The 18,703-nt window shown below is 36.9% G+C and overlaps 28 non-coding genes across 28 annotated transcripts; 18 read left to right on the top strand and 10 right to left on the bottom strand.

Annotated features, from left to right (window-relative positions):
- The first annotated feature begins 824 nt into the window (after positions 1 to 824).
- Positions 825 to 897, top strand: TRNAM-CAU (transfer RNA methionine (anticodon CAU)). Its single transcript has one exon. It is a non-coding gene; the product is annotated as a tRNA-Met (tRNA).
- A 776-nt stretch (positions 898 to 1,673) lies between these two features.
- Positions 1,674 to 1,745, bottom strand: TRNAE-UUC (transfer RNA glutamic acid (anticodon UUC)). The gene has a single exon. It is a non-coding gene; the product is annotated as a tRNA-Glu (tRNA).
- A 114-nt stretch (positions 1,746 to 1,859) lies between these two features.
- Positions 1,860 to 1,932, top strand: TRNAM-CAU (transfer RNA methionine (anticodon CAU)). Its single transcript has one exon. It is a non-coding gene; the product is annotated as a tRNA-Met (tRNA).
- Positions 1,933 to 2,895: 963 nt separating this feature from the next.
- Positions 2,896 to 2,968, top strand: TRNAM-CAU (transfer RNA methionine (anticodon CAU)). The gene has a single exon. It is a non-coding gene; the product is annotated as a tRNA-Met (tRNA).
- A 962-nt stretch (positions 2,969 to 3,930) lies between these two features.
- TRNAM-CAU (transfer RNA methionine (anticodon CAU)) lies at positions 3,931 to 4,003 on the top strand. Its single transcript has one exon. It is a non-coding gene; the product is annotated as a tRNA-Met (tRNA).
- A 776-nt stretch (positions 4,004 to 4,779) lies between these two features.
- On the bottom strand, positions 4,780 to 4,851 carry TRNAE-UUC (transfer RNA glutamic acid (anticodon UUC)). The gene has a single exon. It is a non-coding gene; the product is annotated as a tRNA-Glu (tRNA).
- A 114-nt stretch (positions 4,852 to 4,965) lies between these two features.
- On the top strand, positions 4,966 to 5,038 carry TRNAM-CAU (transfer RNA methionine (anticodon CAU)). Its single transcript has one exon. It is a non-coding gene; the product is annotated as a tRNA-Met (tRNA).
- A 963-nt stretch (positions 5,039 to 6,001) lies between these two features.
- TRNAM-CAU (transfer RNA methionine (anticodon CAU)) lies at positions 6,002 to 6,074 on the top strand. The gene has a single exon. It is a non-coding gene; the product is annotated as a tRNA-Met (tRNA).
- A 776-nt stretch (positions 6,075 to 6,850) lies between these two features.
- TRNAE-UUC (transfer RNA glutamic acid (anticodon UUC)) lies at positions 6,851 to 6,922 on the bottom strand. The gene has a single exon. It is a non-coding gene; the product is annotated as a tRNA-Glu (tRNA).
- A 114-nt stretch (positions 6,923 to 7,036) lies between these two features.
- On the top strand, positions 7,037 to 7,109 carry TRNAM-CAU (transfer RNA methionine (anticodon CAU)). The gene has a single exon. It is a non-coding gene; the product is annotated as a tRNA-Met (tRNA).
- Positions 7,110 to 8,071: 962 nt separating this feature from the next.
- On the top strand, positions 8,072 to 8,144 carry TRNAM-CAU (transfer RNA methionine (anticodon CAU)). The gene has a single exon. It is a non-coding gene; the product is annotated as a tRNA-Met (tRNA).
- Positions 8,145 to 8,921: 777 nt separating this feature from the next.
- TRNAE-UUC (transfer RNA glutamic acid (anticodon UUC)) lies at positions 8,922 to 8,993 on the bottom strand. Its single transcript has one exon. It is a non-coding gene; the product is annotated as a tRNA-Glu (tRNA).
- Positions 8,994 to 9,107: 114 nt separating this feature from the next.
- On the top strand, positions 9,108 to 9,180 carry TRNAM-CAU (transfer RNA methionine (anticodon CAU)). Its single transcript has one exon. It is a non-coding gene; the product is annotated as a tRNA-Met (tRNA).
- Positions 9,181 to 9,956: 776 nt separating this feature from the next.
- Positions 9,957 to 10,028, bottom strand: TRNAE-UUC (transfer RNA glutamic acid (anticodon UUC)). The gene has a single exon. It is a non-coding gene; the product is annotated as a tRNA-Glu (tRNA).
- A 114-nt stretch (positions 10,029 to 10,142) lies between these two features.
- TRNAM-CAU (transfer RNA methionine (anticodon CAU)) lies at positions 10,143 to 10,215 on the top strand. The gene has a single exon. It is a non-coding gene; the product is annotated as a tRNA-Met (tRNA).
- Positions 10,216 to 10,991: 776 nt separating this feature from the next.
- On the bottom strand, positions 10,992 to 11,063 carry TRNAE-UUC (transfer RNA glutamic acid (anticodon UUC)). The gene has a single exon. It is a non-coding gene; the product is annotated as a tRNA-Glu (tRNA).
- Positions 11,064 to 11,177: 114 nt separating this feature from the next.
- TRNAM-CAU (transfer RNA methionine (anticodon CAU)) lies at positions 11,178 to 11,250 on the top strand. Its single transcript has one exon. It is a non-coding gene; the product is annotated as a tRNA-Met (tRNA).
- A 963-nt stretch (positions 11,251 to 12,213) lies between these two features.
- On the top strand, positions 12,214 to 12,286 carry TRNAM-CAU (transfer RNA methionine (anticodon CAU)). The gene has a single exon. It is a non-coding gene; the product is annotated as a tRNA-Met (tRNA).
- A 777-nt stretch (positions 12,287 to 13,063) lies between these two features.
- On the bottom strand, positions 13,064 to 13,135 carry TRNAE-UUC (transfer RNA glutamic acid (anticodon UUC)). The gene has a single exon. It is a non-coding gene; the product is annotated as a tRNA-Glu (tRNA).
- A 114-nt stretch (positions 13,136 to 13,249) lies between these two features.
- TRNAM-CAU (transfer RNA methionine (anticodon CAU)) lies at positions 13,250 to 13,322 on the top strand. Its single transcript has one exon. It is a non-coding gene; the product is annotated as a tRNA-Met (tRNA).
- Positions 13,323 to 14,285: 963 nt separating this feature from the next.
- Positions 14,286 to 14,358, top strand: TRNAM-CAU (transfer RNA methionine (anticodon CAU)). Its single transcript has one exon. It is a non-coding gene; the product is annotated as a tRNA-Met (tRNA).
- Positions 14,359 to 15,135: 777 nt separating this feature from the next.
- On the bottom strand, positions 15,136 to 15,207 carry TRNAE-UUC (transfer RNA glutamic acid (anticodon UUC)). The gene has a single exon. It is a non-coding gene; the product is annotated as a tRNA-Glu (tRNA).
- A 114-nt stretch (positions 15,208 to 15,321) lies between these two features.
- Positions 15,322 to 15,394, top strand: TRNAM-CAU (transfer RNA methionine (anticodon CAU)). Its single transcript has one exon. It is a non-coding gene; the product is annotated as a tRNA-Met (tRNA).
- A 777-nt stretch (positions 15,395 to 16,171) lies between these two features.
- TRNAE-UUC (transfer RNA glutamic acid (anticodon UUC)) lies at positions 16,172 to 16,243 on the bottom strand. Its single transcript has one exon. It is a non-coding gene; the product is annotated as a tRNA-Glu (tRNA).
- Positions 16,244 to 16,357: 114 nt separating this feature from the next.
- TRNAM-CAU (transfer RNA methionine (anticodon CAU)) lies at positions 16,358 to 16,430 on the top strand. The gene has a single exon. It is a non-coding gene; the product is annotated as a tRNA-Met (tRNA).
- Positions 16,431 to 17,207: 777 nt separating this feature from the next.
- Positions 17,208 to 17,279, bottom strand: TRNAE-UUC (transfer RNA glutamic acid (anticodon UUC)). The gene has a single exon. It is a non-coding gene; the product is annotated as a tRNA-Glu (tRNA).
- A 114-nt stretch (positions 17,280 to 17,393) lies between these two features.
- TRNAM-CAU (transfer RNA methionine (anticodon CAU)) lies at positions 17,394 to 17,466 on the top strand. Its single transcript has one exon. It is a non-coding gene; the product is annotated as a tRNA-Met (tRNA).
- A 962-nt stretch (positions 17,467 to 18,428) lies between these two features.
- On the top strand, positions 18,429 to 18,501 carry TRNAM-CAU (transfer RNA methionine (anticodon CAU)). The gene has a single exon. It is a non-coding gene; the product is annotated as a tRNA-Met (tRNA).
- The last annotated feature ends 202 nt before the right edge of the window (positions 18,502 to 18,703 follow it).

Genomic DNA, 18,703 nt, shown 5'->3' with positions numbered 1-18,703 from the left:
TTTAATAATTCACCTGACCTATAAAAGATTTCAGACCAGCAATAAAAGAAAAGATGTCAAATAACTCATCCAAGATGTACCCATTTAGGGGGAAAAAAGCATAAAGCATTTTTCATTCTATTTGTCATGACTGTTGTCCTCAGAACAGTGCATTGTAACTTGAGAGTTAAAACTCCGTTTCTTGTAAAGTTGCCAGAACACCTATCTGGATTGAAGGAATTTTCTCTTTATAACAGGAGTTAACACCTGTAAATTTGTTTTAACGCCAAAGGATTTTAGACCATAACTAATGGAAAAGGTGTTTTCAGATCACTTGACACATTTGTAACATTTTTTTATTTTATTTTTCATGCAGCTGGAATCAATGATGGAAAAGGGGAGCATAATGCATTGTTCTATTCTTTGTGATTTTTGTCCTCAGAGAGCCCATTTCTCACAGTTTCATGATACCTGGAAATTTTACCTTTGATAAGGCCAATGATAATGGCACAGCAGTTGCCCAAAACCTTGTCACAATTAGTAGCAGTGGATCACGTCTGCAATTGGAACCACATCAGACACAAGGAAACATCTGGCTACAACTATTAGTTTTTGTTCCTCTGCTTTTGAATCTGTTTAGAAACAACAATAAGATTCCATTCCCATACCGGGAGTCGAACACAAGCCGCCTGGGTGAAAACCAGGAATCCTTACCGCTAGACCATATGGGAAGCTGAAATAAATCTCCTTCAAAGTTTCATACAAGGAAAACATTTTTACTGATATAGGAAATTTGTTACTCCAAAATGCCTCACCTTTTCTAATCCAAAAATAAGCCTACAGTTGCCTAGTTAGCGCAGTTGGTAGCGCGTCAGTCTCATAATCTGAAGGTCGTGAGTTCAAGCCTCACACAGGGCATTTTTATTGATGTCTATTTTGGGAGCATGGCATTGCAATATGAAAGATGCAGTCCTGTTTCTAACAAACTAGACTGATAGCATCAAAATGTTACCTTTCAGAAAGAGTTGTGTCATCTGTTTATAATTGCAGATAAGCTTTAATAATTCACCTGACCTATAAAAGATTTCAGACCAGCAATAAAAGAAAAGATGTCAAATAACTCATCCAAGATGTACCCATTTAGGGGGAAAAAAGCATAAAGCATTTTTCATTCTATTTGTCATGACTGTTGTCCTCAGAACAGTGCATTGTAACTTGAGAGTTAAAACTCCGTTTCTTGTAAAGTTGCCAGAACACCTATCTGGATTGAAGGAATTTTCTCTTTATAACAGGAGTTAACATCTGTAAATTTGTTTTAACGCCAAAGGATTTTAGACCATAACTAATGGAAAAGGTGTTTTCAGATCACTTGACACATTTGTAACTTTTTTTTATTTTATTTTTCATGCAGCTGGAATCAATGATGGAAAAGGGGAGCATAATGCATTGTTCTATTCTTTGTGATTTTTGTCCTCAGAGAGCCCATTTCTCACAGTTTCATAATACCTAGAAATTTTACTTGTGATAAGGCCAATAATAATGGCACAGCAGTTGCCCAAAACCTCATCACAATTAGTAGCAGTGGATCACGTCTGCAATTGGAACCACATCAGACACAAGGAAACATCTGGCTACAACTATTAGTTTTTGTTCCTCTGCTTTTGAATCTGTTTAGAAACAACAATAAGATTCCATTCCCATACCGGGAGTCGAACCCGGGCCACCTGGGTGAAAACCAGGAATCCTTACCGCTAGACCATATGGGAAGCTGAAATAAATCTCCTTCAAAGTTTCATACAAGGAAAACATTTTTACTGATATCGGAAATTTGTTAAACCAAAATGCCTCACCTTTTCTAATCCAAATCTAAGGCTACAGTTGCCTTGTTAGCGCAGTTGGTAGCGCGTCAGTCTCATAATCTGAAGGTCGTGAGTTCAAGCCTCACACAGGGCATTTTTATTGATGTCTGTTTTGGGAGCATGGCATTACAATATGAGAGATGCAGTCCTGTTTCTAACAAACTAGACTGATTGCATCAAAATGTTACCTTTCAGAAAGAGTTGTGTCATCTGTTTATAATTGCAGATAAGCTTTAATAATTCACCTGACCTATAAAAGATTTCAGACCAGCAATAAAAGAAAAGATGTCAAATAACTCATCCAAGATCTACCCCATTTAGGGGAAAACAAGCATAAAGCATTTTTCATTCTATTTGTCATGACTGTAGTCCTCAGAACAGTGTATTGGAACTTAAGAGTTAAAACTCTGTTTCTTGTAAAGTTGCCAGAACACCTATCCGGATTGAAGGAATTTTCTTTTTATAACAGGACTTAACATCTGTAAATTTGTTTTAACGCCAAAGGATTTTAGACCATAACTAATGGAAAAGGTGTTTTCAGATCACTTGACACATTTGTAACTTTTTTTTATTTTACTTTTCATGCAGCTGGAATCAATGATGGAAAAGGGGAGCATAATGCATTGTTCTATTCTTTGTGATTTTTGTCCTCAGAGAGCCCATTTCTCACAGTTTCATAATACCTGGAAATTTTACCGTTGATAAGGCCAATGATAATGGCACAGCAGTTGCCCAAAACCTTTTCACAATTAGTAGCAGTGGTTCACGTCTGCAATTGGAACCACATCAGACACAAGGAAACATCTGGCTACAACTATTAGTTTTTGTTCCTCTTCTTTTGAATCTGTTTAGAAACAACAATAAGATTCCATTCCCATACCGGGAGTCGAACCCGGGCCGCTTGGGTGAAAACCAGGAATCCTTACCGCTAGAACATATGGGAAGCTGAAATAAATCTCCTTCAAAGTTTCATACAAGGAAAACATTTTTACTGATATAGGAAATTTGTTAATCCAAAATGCCTCACCTTTTCTAATCCAAAAATAAGCCTATAGTTGCCTTGTTGGCGCAGTTGGTAGCGCGTCAGTCTCATAATCTGAAGGTCGTGAGTTCAAGCCTCACACAGGGCATTTTTATTGATGTCTATTTTGGGAGCATGGCATTGCAATATGAGAGATGCAGTCCTGTTTCTAACAAACTAGACTAATAGCATCAAAATGTTACCTTTCAGAAAGAGTTGTGTCATCTGTTTATAATTGCAGATAAGCTTTAATAATTCACCTGACCTATAAAAGATTTCAGACCAGCAATAAAAGAAAAGATGTCAAATAACTCATCCAAGATGTACCCAATTAGGGGAAAAAAAGCATAAAGCATTTTTCATTCTATTTGTCATGACTGTTGTCCTCAGAACAGTGCATTGTAACTTGAGAGTTAAAACTCTGTTTCTTGTAAAGTTGCCAGAACACCTATCCGGATTGAAGGAATTTTCTTTTTATAACAGGACTTAACATCTGTAAATTTGTTTTAACGCCAAAGGATTTTAGACCATAACTAATGGAAAAGGTGTTTTCAGATCACTTGACACATTTGTAACTTTTTTTTATTTTACTTTTCATGCAGCTGGAATCAATGATGGAAAAGGGGAGCATAATGCATTGTTCTATTCTTTGTGATTTTTGTCCTCAGAGAGCCCATTTCTCACAGTTTCATAATACCTGGAAATTTTACCGTTGATAAGGCCAATGATAATGGCACAGCAGTTGCCCAAAACCTTTTCACAATTAGTAGCAGTGGTTCACGTCTGCAATTGGAACCACATCAGACACAAGGAAACATCTGGCTACAACTATTAGTTTTTGTTCCTCTTCTTTTGAATCTGTTTAGAAACAACAATAAGATTCCATTCCCATACCGGGAGTCGAACCCGGGCCGCTTGGGTGAAAACCAGGAATCCTTACCGCTAGAACATATGGGAAGCTGAAATAAATCTCCTTCAAAGTTTCATACAAGGAAAACATTTTTACTGATATAGGAAATTTGTTAATCCAAAATGCCTCACCTTTTCTAATCCAAAAATAAGCCTATAGTTGCCTTGTTGGCGCAGTTGGTAGCGCGTCAGTCTCATAATCTGAAGGTCGTGAGTTCAAGCCTCACACAGGGCATTTTTATTGATGTCTATTTTGGGAGCATGGCATTGCAATATGAGAGATGCAGTCCTGTTTCTAACAAACTAGACTAATAGCATCAAAATGTTACCTTTCAGAAAGAGTTGTGTCATCTGTTTATAATTGCAGATAAGCTTTAATAATTCACCTGACCTATAAAAGATTTCAGACCAGCAATAAAAGAAAAGATGTCAAATAACTCATCCAAGATGTACCCAATTAGGGGAAAAAAAGCATAAAGCATTTTTCATTCTATTTGTCATGACTGTTGTCCTCAGAACAGTGCATTGTTACTTGAGAGTTAAAACTCTGTTTCTTGTAAAGTTGCCAGAACACCTATCCGGATTGAAGGAATTTTCTCTTTATAACAGGAGTTAACATCTGTAAATTTGTTTTAACGCCAAAGGATTTTAGACCATAACTAATGGAAAAGGTGTTTTCATATCACTTGACACATTTGTAACATTTTTTTATTTTATTTTTCATGCAGCTGGAATCAATGATGGAAAAGGGGAGCATAATGCATTGTTCTATTCTTTGTGATTTTTGTCCTCAGAGAGCCCATTTCTCACAGTTTCATAATACCTAGAAATTTTACCTGTGATAAGGCCAATGATAATGGCACAGCAGTTGCCCAAAACCTCATCACAATTAGTAGCAGTGGATCACGTCTGCAATTGGAACCACATCAGACACAAGGAAACATCTGGCTACAACTATTAGTTTTTGTTCCTCTGCTTTTGAATCTGTTTAGAAACAACAATAAGATTCCATTCCCATACCGGGAGTCGAACCCGAGCCACCTGGGTGAAAACCAGGAATTCTTACCTCTAGACCATATGGGAAGCTAAAGTAAATCTCCTTCAAAGTTTCATACAAGGAAAACATTTTTACTGATATAGGAAATTTGTTAAACCAAAATGCCTCACCTTTTCTAATCCAAATCTAAGGCTACAGTTGCCTTGTTAGCGCAGTTGGTAGCGCGTCAGTCTCATAATCTGAAGGTCGTGAGTTCAAGCCTCACACAGGGCATTTTTATTGATGTCTGTTTTGGGAGCATGGCATTACAATATGAGAGATGCAGTCCTGTTTCTAACAAACTAGACTGATTGCATCAAAATCTTACCTTTCAGAAAGAGTTGTGTCATCTGTTTATAATTGCAGATAAGCTTTAATAATTCACCTGACCTATAAAAGATTTCAGACCAGCAATAAAAGAAAAGATGTCAAATAACTCATCCAAGATCTACCCCATTTAGGGGAAAACAAGCATAAAGCATTTTTCATTCTATTTGTCATGACTGTAGTCCTCAGAACAGTGTATTGGAACTTGAGAGTTAAAACTCTGTTTCTTGTAAAGTTGCCAGAACACCTATCCGGATTGAAGGAATTTTCTCTTTATAACAGGACTTAACATCTGTAAATTTGTTTTAACGCCAAAGGATTTTAGACCATAACTAATGGAAAAGGTGTTTTCAGATCACTTGACACATTTGTAACATTTTTTTATTTTATTTTTCATGCAGCTGGAATCAATGATGGAAAAGGGGAGCATAATGCATTGTTCAATTCTTTGTGATTTTTGTCCTCAGAGAGCCCATTTCTCACAGTTTCATAATACCTGGAAATTTTACCTTTGATAAGGCCAATGATAATGGCACAGCAGTTGCCCAAAACCTTGTCACAATTAGTAGCAGTGGATCACGTCTGCAATTGGAACCATATCAGACACAAGGAAACATCTGGCTACAACTATTAGTTTTTGTTCCTCTGCTTTTGAATCTGTTTAGAAACAACAATAAGATTCCATTCCCATACCGGGAGTCGAACACAAGCCGCCTGGGTGAAAACCAGGAATCCTTACCGCTAGACCATATGGGAAGCTGAAATAAATCTCCTTTAAAGTTTCATACAAGGAAAACATTTTTACTGATATAGGAAATTTGTTAATCCAAAATGCCTCACCTTTTCTAATCCAAAAATAAGCCTACAGTTGTCTTGTTAGCGCAGTTGGTAGCGTGTCAGTCTCATAATCTGAAGGTCGTGAGTTCAAGCCTCACACAGGGCATTTTTATTGATGTCTATTTTGGGAGCATGGCATTGCAATATGAGAGATGCAGTCCTGTTTCTAACAAACTAGACTGATAGCATCAAAATGTTACCTTTCAGAAAGAGTTGTGTCATCTGTTTATAATTGCAGATAAGCTTTAATAATTCACCTGACCTATAAAAGATTTCAGACCAGCAATAAAAGAAAAGATGTCAAATAACTCATCCAAGATGTACCCATTTAGGGGAAAAAAAGCATAAAGCATTTTTCATTCTATTTGTCATGACTGTTGTCCTCAGAACAGTGCATTGTAACTTGAGAGTTAAAACTCTGTTTCTTGTAAAGTTGCCAGAACACCTATCTGGATTTAAGGAATTTTCTCTTTATAACAGGAGTTAACATCTGTAAATTTGTTTTAACGCCAAAGGATTTTAGACCATAACTAATGGAAAAGGTGTTTTCAGATCACTTGACACATTTGTAACATTTTTTTATTTTATTTTTCATGCAGCTGGAATCAATGATGGAAAAGGGGAGCATAATGCATTGTTCTATTCTTTGTGATTTTTGTCCTCAGAGAGCCCATTTCTCACAGTTTCATAATACCTGGAAATTTTACCTGTGATAAGGCCAATGATAATGGCACAGCAGTTGCCCAAAACCTTGTCACAATTAGTAGCAGTGGATCACGTCTGCAATTGGAACCACATCAGACACAAGGAAACATCTGGCTACAACTATTAGTTTTTGTTCCTCTGCTTTTGAATCTGTTTAGAAACAACAATAAGATTCCATTCCCATACCGGGAGTCTAACCCAGGCCGCCTGGGTGAAAACCAGGAATCCTTACCGCTAGACCATATGGGAAGCTGAAGTAAATCTCCTTCAAAGTTTCATACAAGGAAAACATTTTTACTGATATAGGAAATTTGTTAATCCAAAATGCCTCACCTTTTCTAATCCAAAAATAAGCCTACAGTTGCTTTGTTAGCGCAGTTGGTAGCGCGTCAGTCTCATAATCTGAAGGTCGTGAGTTCAAGCCTCACACAGGGCATTTTTATTGATGTCTATTTTGGGAGCATGGCATTGCAATATGAGAGATGCAGTCCTGTTTCTAACAAACTAGACTAATAGCATCAAAATGTTACCTTTCAGAAAGAGTTGTGTCATCTGTTTATAATTGCAGATAAGCTTTAATAATTCACCTGACCTATAAAAGATTTCAGACCAGCAATAAAAGAAAAGATGTCAAATAACTCATCCAAGATGTACCCAATTAGGGGAAAAAAAGCATAAAGCATTTTTCATTCTATTTGTCATGACTGTTGTCCTCAGAACAGTGCATTGTAACTTGAGAGTTAAAACTCTGTTTCTTGTAAAGTTGCCAGAACACCTATCCGGATTGAAGGAATTTTCTCTTTATAACAGGACTTAACATCTGTAAATTTGTTTTAACGCCAAAGGATTTTAGACCATAACTAATGGAAAAGGTGTTTTCAGATCACTTGACACATTTGTAACATTTTTTTATTTTATTTTTCATGCAGCTGGAATCAATGATGGAAAAGGGGAGCATAATGCATTGTTCTATTCTTTGTGATTTTTGTCCTCAGAGAGCCCATTTCTCACAGTTTCATAATACCTAGAAATTTTACCTGTGATAAGGCCAATGATAATGGCACAGCAGTTGCCCAAAACCTCATCACAATTAGTAGCAGTGGATCACGTCTGCAATTGGAACCACATCAGACACAAGGAAACATCTGGCTACAACTATTAGTTTTTGTTCCTCTGCTTTTGAATCTGTTTAGAAACAACAATAAGATTCCATTCCCATACCGGGAGTCGAACCCGAGCCGCCTGGGTGAAAACCAGGAATTCTTACCTCTAGACCATATGGGAAGCTAAAGTAAATCTCCTTCAAAGTTTCATACAAGGAAAACATTTTTACTGATATAGGAAATTTGTTAAACCAAAATGCCTCACCTTTTCTAATCCAAATCTAAGGCTACAGTTGCCTTGTTAGCGCAGTTGGTAGCGCGTCAGTCTCATAATCTGAAGGTCGTGAGTTCAAGCCTCACACAGGGCATTTTTATTGATGTCTGTTTTGGGAGCATGGCATTACAATATGAGAGATGCAGTCCTGTTTCTAACAAACTAGACTGATTGCATCAAAATCTTACCTTTCAGAAAGAGTTGTGTCATCTGTTTATAATTGCAGATAAGCTTTAATAATTCACCTGACCTATAAAAGATTTCAGACCAGCAATAAAAGAAAAGATGTCAAATAACTCATCCAAGATCTACCCCATTTAGGGGAAAACAAGCATAAAGCATTTTTCATTCTATTTGTCATGACTGTAGTCCTCAGAACAGTGTATTGGAACTTGAGAGTTAAAACTCTGTTTCTTGTAAAGTTGCCAGAACACCTATCCGGATTGAAGGAATTTTCTCTTTATAACAGGACTTAACATCTGTAAATTTGTTTTAACGCCAAAGGATTTTAGACCATAACTAATGGAAAAGGTGTTTTCAGATCACTTGACACATTTGTAACATTTTTTTATTTTATTTTTCATGCAGCTGGAATCAATGATGGAAAAGGGGAGCATAATGCATTGTTCAATTCTTTGTGATTTTTGTCCTCAGAGAGCCCATTTCTCACAGTTTCATAATACCTGGAAATTTTACCTTTGATAAGGCCAATGATAATGGCACAGCAGTTGCCCAAAACCTTGTCACAATTAGTAGCAGTGGATCACGTCTGCAATTGGAACCATATCAGACACAAGGAAACATCTGGCTACAACTATTAGTTTTTGTTCCTCTGCTTTTGAATCTGTTTAGAAACAACAATAAGATTCCATTCCCATACCGGGAGTCGAACCCAGGCCGCCTGGGTGAAAACCAGGAATCCTTACCGCTAGACCATATGGGAAGCTGAAATAAATCTCTTTCAAAGTTTCATACAAGGAAAACATTTTTACTGATATAGGAAATTTGTTAATCCAAAATGCCTCACCTTTTCTAATCCAAAAATAAGCCTACAGTTGCCTTGTTAGCGCAGTTGGTAGCGTGTCAGTCTCATAATCTGAAGGTCGTGAGTTCAAGCCTCACACAGGGCATTTTTATTGATGTCTATTTTGGGAGCATGGCATTGCAATATGAGAGATGCAGTCCTGTTTCTAACAAACTAGACTGATAGCATCAAAATGTTACCTTTCAGAAAGAGTTGTGTCATCTGTTTATAATTGCAGATAAGCTTTAATAATTCACCTGACCTATAAAAGATTTCAGACCAGCAATAAAAGAAAAGATGTCAAATAACTCATCCAAGATGTACCCATTTAGGGGAAAAAAAGCATAAAGCATTTTTCATTCTATTTGTCATGACTGTTGTCCTCAGAACAGTGCATTGTAACTTGAGAGTTAAAACTCTGTTTCTTGTAAAGTTGCCAGAACACCTATCTGGATTTAAGGAATTTTCTCTTTATAACAGGAGTTAACATCTGTAAATTTGTTTTAACGCCAAAGGATTTTAGACCATAACTAATGGAAAAGGTGTTTTCAGATCACTTGACACATTTGTAACATTTTTTTATTTTATTTTTCATGCAGCTGGAATCAATGATGGAAAAGGGGAGCATAATGCATTGTTCTATTCTTTGTGATTTTTGTCCTCAGAGAGCCCATTTCTCACAGTTTCATAATACCTGGAAATTTTACCTGTGATAAGGCCAATGATAATGGCACAGCAGTTGCCCAAAACCTTGTCACAATTAGTAGCAGTGGATCACGTCTGCAATTGGAACCACATCAGACACAAGGAAACATCTGGCTACAACTATTAGTTTTTGTTCCTCTGCTTTTGAATCTGTTTAGAAACAACAATAAGATTCCATTCCCATACCGGGAGTCTAACCCAGGCCGCCTGGGTGAAAACCAGGAATCCTTACCGCTAGACCATATGGGAAGCTGAAGTAAATCTCCTTCAAAGTTTCATACAAGGAAAACATTTTTACTGATATAGGAAATTTGTTAATCCAAAATGCCTCACCTATTCTAATCCAAAAATAAGCCTACAGTTGCTTTGTTAGCGCAGTTGGTAGCGCGTCAGTCTCATAATCTGAAGGTCGTGAGTTCAAGCCTCACACAGGGCATTTTTATTGATGTCTATTTTGGGAGCATGGCATTGCAATATGAGAGATGCAGTCCTGTTTCTAACAAACTAGACTGATAGCATCAAAATGTTTCCTTTCAGAAAGAGTTGTGTCATCTGTTTATAATTGCAGATAAGCTTTAATAATTCACCTGACCTATAAAAGATTTCAGACCAGCAATAAAAGAAAAGATGTCAAATAACTCATCCAAGATGTACCCATTTAGGGGAAAAAAAGCATAAAGCATTTTTCATTCTATTTGTCATGACTGTTGTCCTCAGAACAGTGCATTGTAACTTGAGAGTTAAAACTCAGTTTCTTGTAAAGTTGCCAGAACACCTATCCGGATTGAAGGAATTTTCTCTTTATAACAGGAGTTAACATCTGTAAATTTGTTTTAACGCCAAAGGATTTTAGACCATAACTAATGGAAAAGGTGTTTTCAGATCACTTGACACATTTGTAACATTTTTTTATTTTATTTTTCATGCAGCTGGAATCAATGATGGAAAAGGGGAGCATAATGCATTGTTCTATTCTTTGTGATTTTTGTCCTCAGAGAGCCCATTTCTCACAGTTTCATAACACCTAGAAATTTTACCTGTGATAAGGCCAATAATAATGGCACAGCAGTTGCCCAAAACCTCATCACAATTAGTAGCAGTGGATCACGTCTGCAATTGGAACCACATCAGACACAAGGAAACATCTGGCTACAACTATTAGTTTTTGTTCCTCTGCTTTTGAATCTGTTTAGAAACAACAATAAGATTCCATTCCCATACCGGGAGTCAAACCCGGGCCACCTGGGTGAAAACCAGGAATCCTTACCGCTAGAACATATGGGAAGCTGAAATAAATCTCCTTCAAAGTTTCATACAAGGAAATCATTTTTACTGATATAGGAAATTTGTTAATCCAAAATGCCTCACCTTTTCTAATCCAAAAATAAGCCTACAGTTGCCTTGTTAGCGCAGTTGGTAGCGCGTCAGTCTCATAATCTGAAGGTCGTGAGTTCAAGCCTCACACAGGGCAGTTTTATTGATGTCTATTTTGGGAGCATGGCATTGCAATATGAGAGATGCAGTCCTGTTTCTAACAAACTAGACTGATTGCATCAAAATGTTACCTTTCAGAAAGAGTTGTGTCATCTGTTTATAATTGCAGATAAGCTTTAATAATTCACCTGACCTATAAAAGATTTCAGACCAGCAATAAAAGAAAAGATGTCAAATAACTCATCCAAGATCTACCCCATTTAGGGGAAAACAAGCATAAAGCATTTTTCATTCTATTTGTCATGACTGTAGTCCTCAGAACAGTGTATTGGAACTTAAGAGTTAAAACTCTGTTTCTTGTAAAGTTGCCAGAACACCTATCCGGATTGAAGGAATTTTCTTTTTATAACAGGACTTAACATCTGTAAATTTGTTTTAACGCCAAAGGATTTTAGACCATAACTAATGGAAAAGGTGTTTTCAGATCACTTGACACATTTGTAAAAATTTTTTATTTTATTTTTCATGCAGCTGGAATCAATGATGGAAAAGGGGAGCATAATGCATTGTTCTATTCTTTGTGATTTTTGTCCTCAGAGAGCCCATTTCTCACTGTTTCATAATACCTGGAAATTTTACCGTTGATAAGGCCAATGATAATGGCACAGCAGTTGCCCAAAACCTTGTCACAATTAGTAGCAGTGGATCACGTCTGCAATTGGAACCACATCAGACACAAGGAAACATCTGGCTACAACTATTAGTTTTTGTTCCTCTGCTTTTGAATCTGTTTAGAAACAACAATAAGATTCCATTCCCATACCGGGAGTCGAACACAAGCCGCCTGGGTGAAAACCAGGAATCCTTACCGCTAGACCATATGGGAAGCTGAAATAAATCTCCTTCAAAGTTTCATACAAGGAAAACATTTTTACTGATATAGGAAATTTGTTAATCCAAAATGCCTCACCTTTTCTAATCCAAAAATAAGCCTACAGTTGCCTAGTTAGCGCAGTTTGTAGCGCGTCAGTCTCATAATCTGAAGGTCGTGAGTTCAAGCCTCACACAGGGCATTTTTATTGATGTCTATTTTGGGAGCATGGCATTGCAATATGAGAGATGCAGTCCTGTTTCTAACAAACTAGACTGATAGCATCAAAATGTTACCTTTTCAGAAAGAGTTGTGTCATCTGTTTATAATTGCAGATAAGCTTTAATAATTCACCTGACCTATAAAAGATTTCAGACCAGCAATAAAAGAAAAGATGTCAAATAACTCATCCAAGATGTACCCATTTAGGGGAAAAAAAGCATAAAGCATTTTTCATTCTATTTGTCATGACTGTTGTCCTCAGAACAGTGCATTGTAACTTGAGAGTTAAAACTCCGTTTCTTGTAAAGTTGCCAGAACACCTATCTGGATTGAAGGAATTTTCTCTTTATAACAGGAGTTAACATCTGTAAATTTGTTTTAACGCCAAAGGATTTTAGACCATAACTAAAGGAAAAGGTGTTTTCAGATCACTTGACACATTTGTAACATTTTTTTATTTTATTTTTCATGCAGCTGGAATCAATGATGGAAAAGGGGAGCATAATGCATTGTTCTATTCTTTGTGATTTTTGTCCTCAGAGAGCCAATTTCTCACAGTTTCATAATACCTAGAAATTTTACCTGTGATAAGGCCAATAATAATGGCACAGCAGTTGCCCAAAACCTCATCACAATTAGTAGCAGTGGATCACGTCTGCAATTGGAACCACATCAGACACAAGGAAACATCTGGCTACAACTATTAGTTTTTGTTCCTCTGCTTTTGAATCTGTTTAGAAACAACAATAAGATTCCATTCCCATACCGGGAGTCAAACCCGGGCCACCTGGGTGAAAACCAGGAATCCTTACCGCTAGAACATATGGGAAGCTGAAATAAATCTCCTTCAAAGTTTCATACAAGGAAATCATTTTTACTGATATAGGAGATTTGTTAATCCAAAATGCCTCACCTTTTCTAATCCAAAAATAAGCCTACAGTTGCCTTGTTAGCGCAGTTGGTAGCGCGTCAGTCTCATAATCTGAAGGTCGTGAGTTCAAGCCTCACACAGGGCAGTTTTATTGATGTCTATTTTGGGAGCATGGCATTGCAATATGAGAGATGCAGTCCTGTTTCTAACAAACTAGACTGATTGCATCAAAATGTTACCTTTCAGAAAGAGTTGTGTCATCTGTTTATAATTGCAGATAAGCTTTAATAATTCACCTGACCTATAAAAGATTTCAGACCAGCAATAAAAGAAAAGATGTCAAATAACTCATCCAAGATCTACCCCATTTAGGGGAAAACAAGCATAAAGCATTTTTCATTCTATTTGTCATGACTGTAGTCCTCAGAACAGTGTATTGGAACTTAAGAGTTAAAACTCTGTTTCTTGTAAAGTTGCCAGAACACCTATCCGGATTGAAGGAATTTTCTTTTTATAACAGGACTTAACATCTGTAAATTTGTTTTAACGCCAAAGGATTTTAGACCATAACTAATGGAAAAGGTGTTTTCAGATCACTTGACACATTTGTAAAATTTTTTTATTTTATTTTTCATGCAGCTGGAATCAATGATGGAAAAGGGGAGCATAATGCATTGTTCTATTCTTTGTGATTTTTGTCCTCAGAGAGCCCATTTCTCACTGTTTCATAATACCTGGAAATTTTACCGTTGATAAGGCCAATGATAATGGCACAGCAGTTGCCCAAAACCTTGTCACAATTAGTAGCAGTGGATCACGTCTGCAATTGGAACCACATCAGACACAAGGAAACATCTGGCTACAACTATTAGTTTTTGTTCCTCTGCTTTTGAATCTGTTTAGAAACAACAATAAGATTCCATTCCCATACCGGGAGTCGAACACAAGCCGCCTGGGTGAAAACCAGGAATCCTTACCGCTAGACCATATGGGAAGCTGAAATAAATCTCCTTCAAAGTTTCATACAAGGAAAACATTTTTACTGATATAGGAAATTTGTTAATCCAAAATGCCTCACCTTTTCTAATCCAAAAATAAGCCTACAGTTGCCTAGTTAGCGCAGTTTGTAGCGCGTCAGTCTCATAATCTGAAGGTCGTGAGTTCAAGCCTCACACAGGGCATTTTTATTGATGTCTATTTTGGGAGCATGGCATTGCAATATGAGAGATGCAGTCCTGTTTCTAACAAACTAGACTGATAGCATCAAAATGTTACCTTTTCAGAAAGAGTTGTGTCATCTGTTTATAATTGCAGATAAGCTTTAATAATTCACCTGACCTATAAAAGATTTCAGACCAGCAATAAAAGAAAAGATGTCAAATAACTCATCCAAGATGTACCCATTTAGGGGAAAAAAAGCATAAAGCATTTTTCATTCTATTTGTCATGACTGTTGTCCTCAGAACAGTGCATTGTAACTTGAGAGTTAAAACTCCGTTTCTTGTAAAGTTGCCAGAACACCTATCTGGATTGAAGGAATTTTCTCTTTATAACAGGAGTTAACATCTGTAAATTTGTTTTAACGCGAAAGGATTTTAGACCATAACTAAAGGAAAAGGTGTTTTCAGATCACTTGACACATTTGTAACATTTTTTTATTTTATTTTTCATGCAGCTGGAATCAATGATGGAAAAGGGGAGCATAATGCATTGTTCTATTCTTTGTGATTTTTGTCCTCAGAGAGCCAATTTCTCACAGTTTCATAATACCTAGAAATTTTACCTGTGATAAGGCCAATAATAATGGCACAGCAGTTGCCCAAAACCTCATCACAATTAGTAGCAGTGGATCACGTCTGCAATTGGAACCACATCAGACACAAGGAAACATCTGGCTACAACTATTAGTTTTTGTTCCTCTGCTTTTGAATCTGTTTAGAAACAACAATAAGATTCCATTCCCATACCGGGAGTCGAACCCGGGCCGCCTGGGTGAAAACCAGGAATCCTTACCGCTAGACCATATGGGAAGCTGAAATAAATCTCCTTCAAAGTTTCATACAAGGAAAACATTTTTACTGATATCGGAAATTTGTTATACCAAAATGCCTCACCTTTTCTAATCCAAATCTAAGGCTACAGTTGCCTTGTTAGCGCAGTTGGTAGCGCGTCAGTCTCATAATCTGAAGGTCGTGAGTTCAAGCCTCACACAGGGCATTTTTATTGATGTCTGTTTTGGGAGCATGGCATTACAATATGAGAGATGCAGTCCTGTTTCTAACAAACTAGACTGATTGCATCAAAATGTTACCTTTCAGAAAGAGTTGTGTCATCTGTTTATAATTGCAGATAAGCTTTAATAATTCACCTGACCTATAAAAGATTTCAGACCAGCAATAAAAGAAAAGATGTCAAATAACTCATCCAAGATCTACCCCATTTAGGGGAAAACAAACATAAAGCATTTTTCATTCTATTTGTCATGACTGTAGTCCTCAGAACAGTGTATTGGAACTTCAGAGTTAAAACTCTGTTTCTTGTAAAGTTGCCAGAACACCTACCCGGATTGAAGGAATTTTCTTTTTATAACAGGACTTAACATCTGTAAATTTGTTTTAACGCCAAAGGATTTTAGACCATAACTAATGGAAAAGGTGTTTTCAGATCACTTGACACATTTGTAAAAATTTTTTATTTTATTTTTCATGCAGCTGGAATCAATGATGGAAAAGGGGAGCATAATGCATTGTTCTATTCTTTGTGATTTTTGTCCTCAGAGAGCCCATTTCTCACAGTTTCATAATACCTGGAAATTTTACCGTTGATAAGGCCAATGATAATGGCACAGCAGTTGCCCCAAACCTTGTCACAATTAGTAGCAGTGGATCACGTCTGCAATTGGAACCACATCAGACACAAGGAAACATCTGGCTACAACTATTAGTTTTTGTTCCTCTGCTTTTGAATCTGTTTAGAAACAACAATAAGATTCCATTCCCATACCGGGAGTCTAACCCGGGCCGCCTGGGTGAAAACCAGGAATCCTTACCGCTAGACCATATGGGAAGCTGAAGTAAATCTCCTTCAAAGTTTCATACAAGGAAAACATTTTTACTGATATAGGAAATTTGTTAATCCAAAATGCCTCACCTTTTCTAATCCAAAAACAAGCCTACAGTTGCCTTGTTAGCGTAGTTGGTAGCGCATCAGTCTCATAATCTGAAGGTCGTGAGTTCAAGCCTCACACAGGGAATTTTTATTGATGTCTATTTTGGGAGCATGGCATTGCAATATGAGAGATGCAGTCCTGTTTCTAACAAACTAGACTGATTGCATCAAAATGTTACCTTTCAGAAAGATTTGTGTCATCTGTTTATAATTGCAGATAAGCTTTAATAATTCACCTGACCTATAAAAGATTTCAGACCAGCAATAAAAGAAAAGATGTCAAATAACTCATCCAAGATCTACCCCATTTAGGGGAAAACAAGCATAAAGCATTTTTCATTCTATTTGTCATGACTGTAGTCCTCAGAACAGTGTATTGGAACTTGAGAGTTAAAACTCTGTTTCTTGTAAAGTTGCCAGAACACCTATCTGGATTGAAGGAATTTTCTATTTATAATAGGACTTAACATCTGTAAATTTGTTTTAACGCCAAAGGATTTTAGACCATAACTAATGGAAAAGGTGTTTTCAGATCACTTGACACATTTGTAACTTTTTTTTATTTTATTTTTCATGCAGCTGGAATCAATGATGGAAAAGGGGAGCATAATGCATTGTTCTATTCTTTGTGATTTTTGTCCTCAGAGAGCCCATTTCTCACAGTTTCATAATACCTGGAAATTTTACCTTTGATAAGGCCAATCATAATGGCACAGCAGTTGCCCAAAACCTTGTCACAATTAGTAGCAGTGGATCACGTCTGCAATTGGAACCACATCAGACACAAGGAAACATCTGGCTACAACTATTAGTTTTTGTTCCTCTGCTTTTGAATCTGTTTAGAAACAACAATAAGATTCCATTCCCATACCGGGAGTCGAACCCAGCCCACCTGGGTGAAAACCAGGAATCCTTACCGCTAGACCATATGGGAAGCTGAAACAAATCTCCTTCAAAGTTTCATACAAGGAAAACATTTTTACTGATATCGGAAATTTGTTAAACCAAAATGCCTCACCTTTTCTAATTCAAATCTAAGGCTACAGTTGCCTTGTTAGCGCAGTTGGTAGCGCGTCAGTCTCATAATCTGAAGGTCGTGAGTTCAAGCCTCACACAGGGCATTTTTATTGATGTCTGTTTTGGGAGCATGGCATTACAAAATGAGAGATGCAGTCCTGTTTCTAACAAACTAGACTGATTGCATCAAAATGTTACCTTTCAGAAAGAGTTGTGTCATCTGTTTATAATTGCAGATAAGCTTTAATAATTCACCTGACCTATAAAAGATTTCAGACCAGCAATAAAAGAAAAGATGTCAAATAACTCATCCAAGATCTACCCCATTTAGGGGAAAACAAGCATAAAGCATTTTTCATTCTATTTGTCATGACTGTAGTCCTCAGAACAGTGTATTGGAACTTAAGAGTTAAAACTCTGTTTCTTGTAAAGTTGCCAGAACACCTATCCGGATTGAAGGAATTTTCTTTTTATAACAGGACTTAACATCTGTAAATTTGTTTTAACGCCAAAGGATTTTAGACCATAACTAATGGAAAAGGTGTTTTCAGATCACTTGACACATTTGTAACATTTTTTTATTTTATTTTTCATGCAGCTGGAATCAATGATGGAAAAGGGGAGCATAATGCATTGTTCTATTCTTTGTGATTTTTGTCCTCAGAGAGCCCATTACTCACAGTTTCATAATACCTGGAAATTTTACCGTTGATAAGGCCAATGATAATGGCACAGCAGTTGCCCAAAACCTTGTCACAATTAGTAGCAGTGGATCACGTCTGCAATTGGAACCACATCAGACACAAGGAAACATCTGGCTACAACTATTAGTTTTTGTTCCTCTGCTTTTGAATCTGTTTAGAAACAACAATAAGATTCCATTCCCATACCGGGAGTCGAACCGGGCCGCTTGGGTGAAAACCAGGAATCCTTACCGCTAGAACATATGGGAAGCTGAAATAAATCTCCTTCAAAGTTTCATACAAGGAAATCATTTTTACTAATATAGGAAATTTGTTAATCCAAAATGCCTCACCTTTTCTAATCCAAAAATAAGCCTACAGTTGCCTTGTTAGCGCAGTTGGTAGCGCGTCAGTCTCATAATCTGAAGGTCATGAGTTCAAGCCTCACACAGGGCATTTTTATTGATGTCTATTTTGGGAGCATGGCATTGCAATATGAGAGATGCAGTCCTGTTTCTAACAAACTAGACTGATAGCATCAAAATGTTACCTTTCAGAAAGAGTTGTGTCATCTGTTTATAATTGCAGATAAGCTTTAATAATTCACCTGACCTATAAAAGATTTCAGACCAGCAATAAAAGAAAAAATGTCAAATAA

The sequence above is a fragment of the Pseudophryne corroboree genome, chromosome 6, assembly GCF_028390025.1.
Source record: "Pseudophryne corroboree isolate aPseCor3 chromosome 6, aPseCor3.hap2, whole genome shotgun sequence".
In the NCBI taxonomy this organism is placed as follows: Eukaryota; Metazoa; Chordata; class Amphibia; order Anura; family Myobatrachidae; genus Pseudophryne; species Pseudophryne corroboree.
The sequence above is the reverse complement of the archived record's forward strand: the minus strand, read 5'-3'. Positions and strand labels throughout refer to the sequence as shown.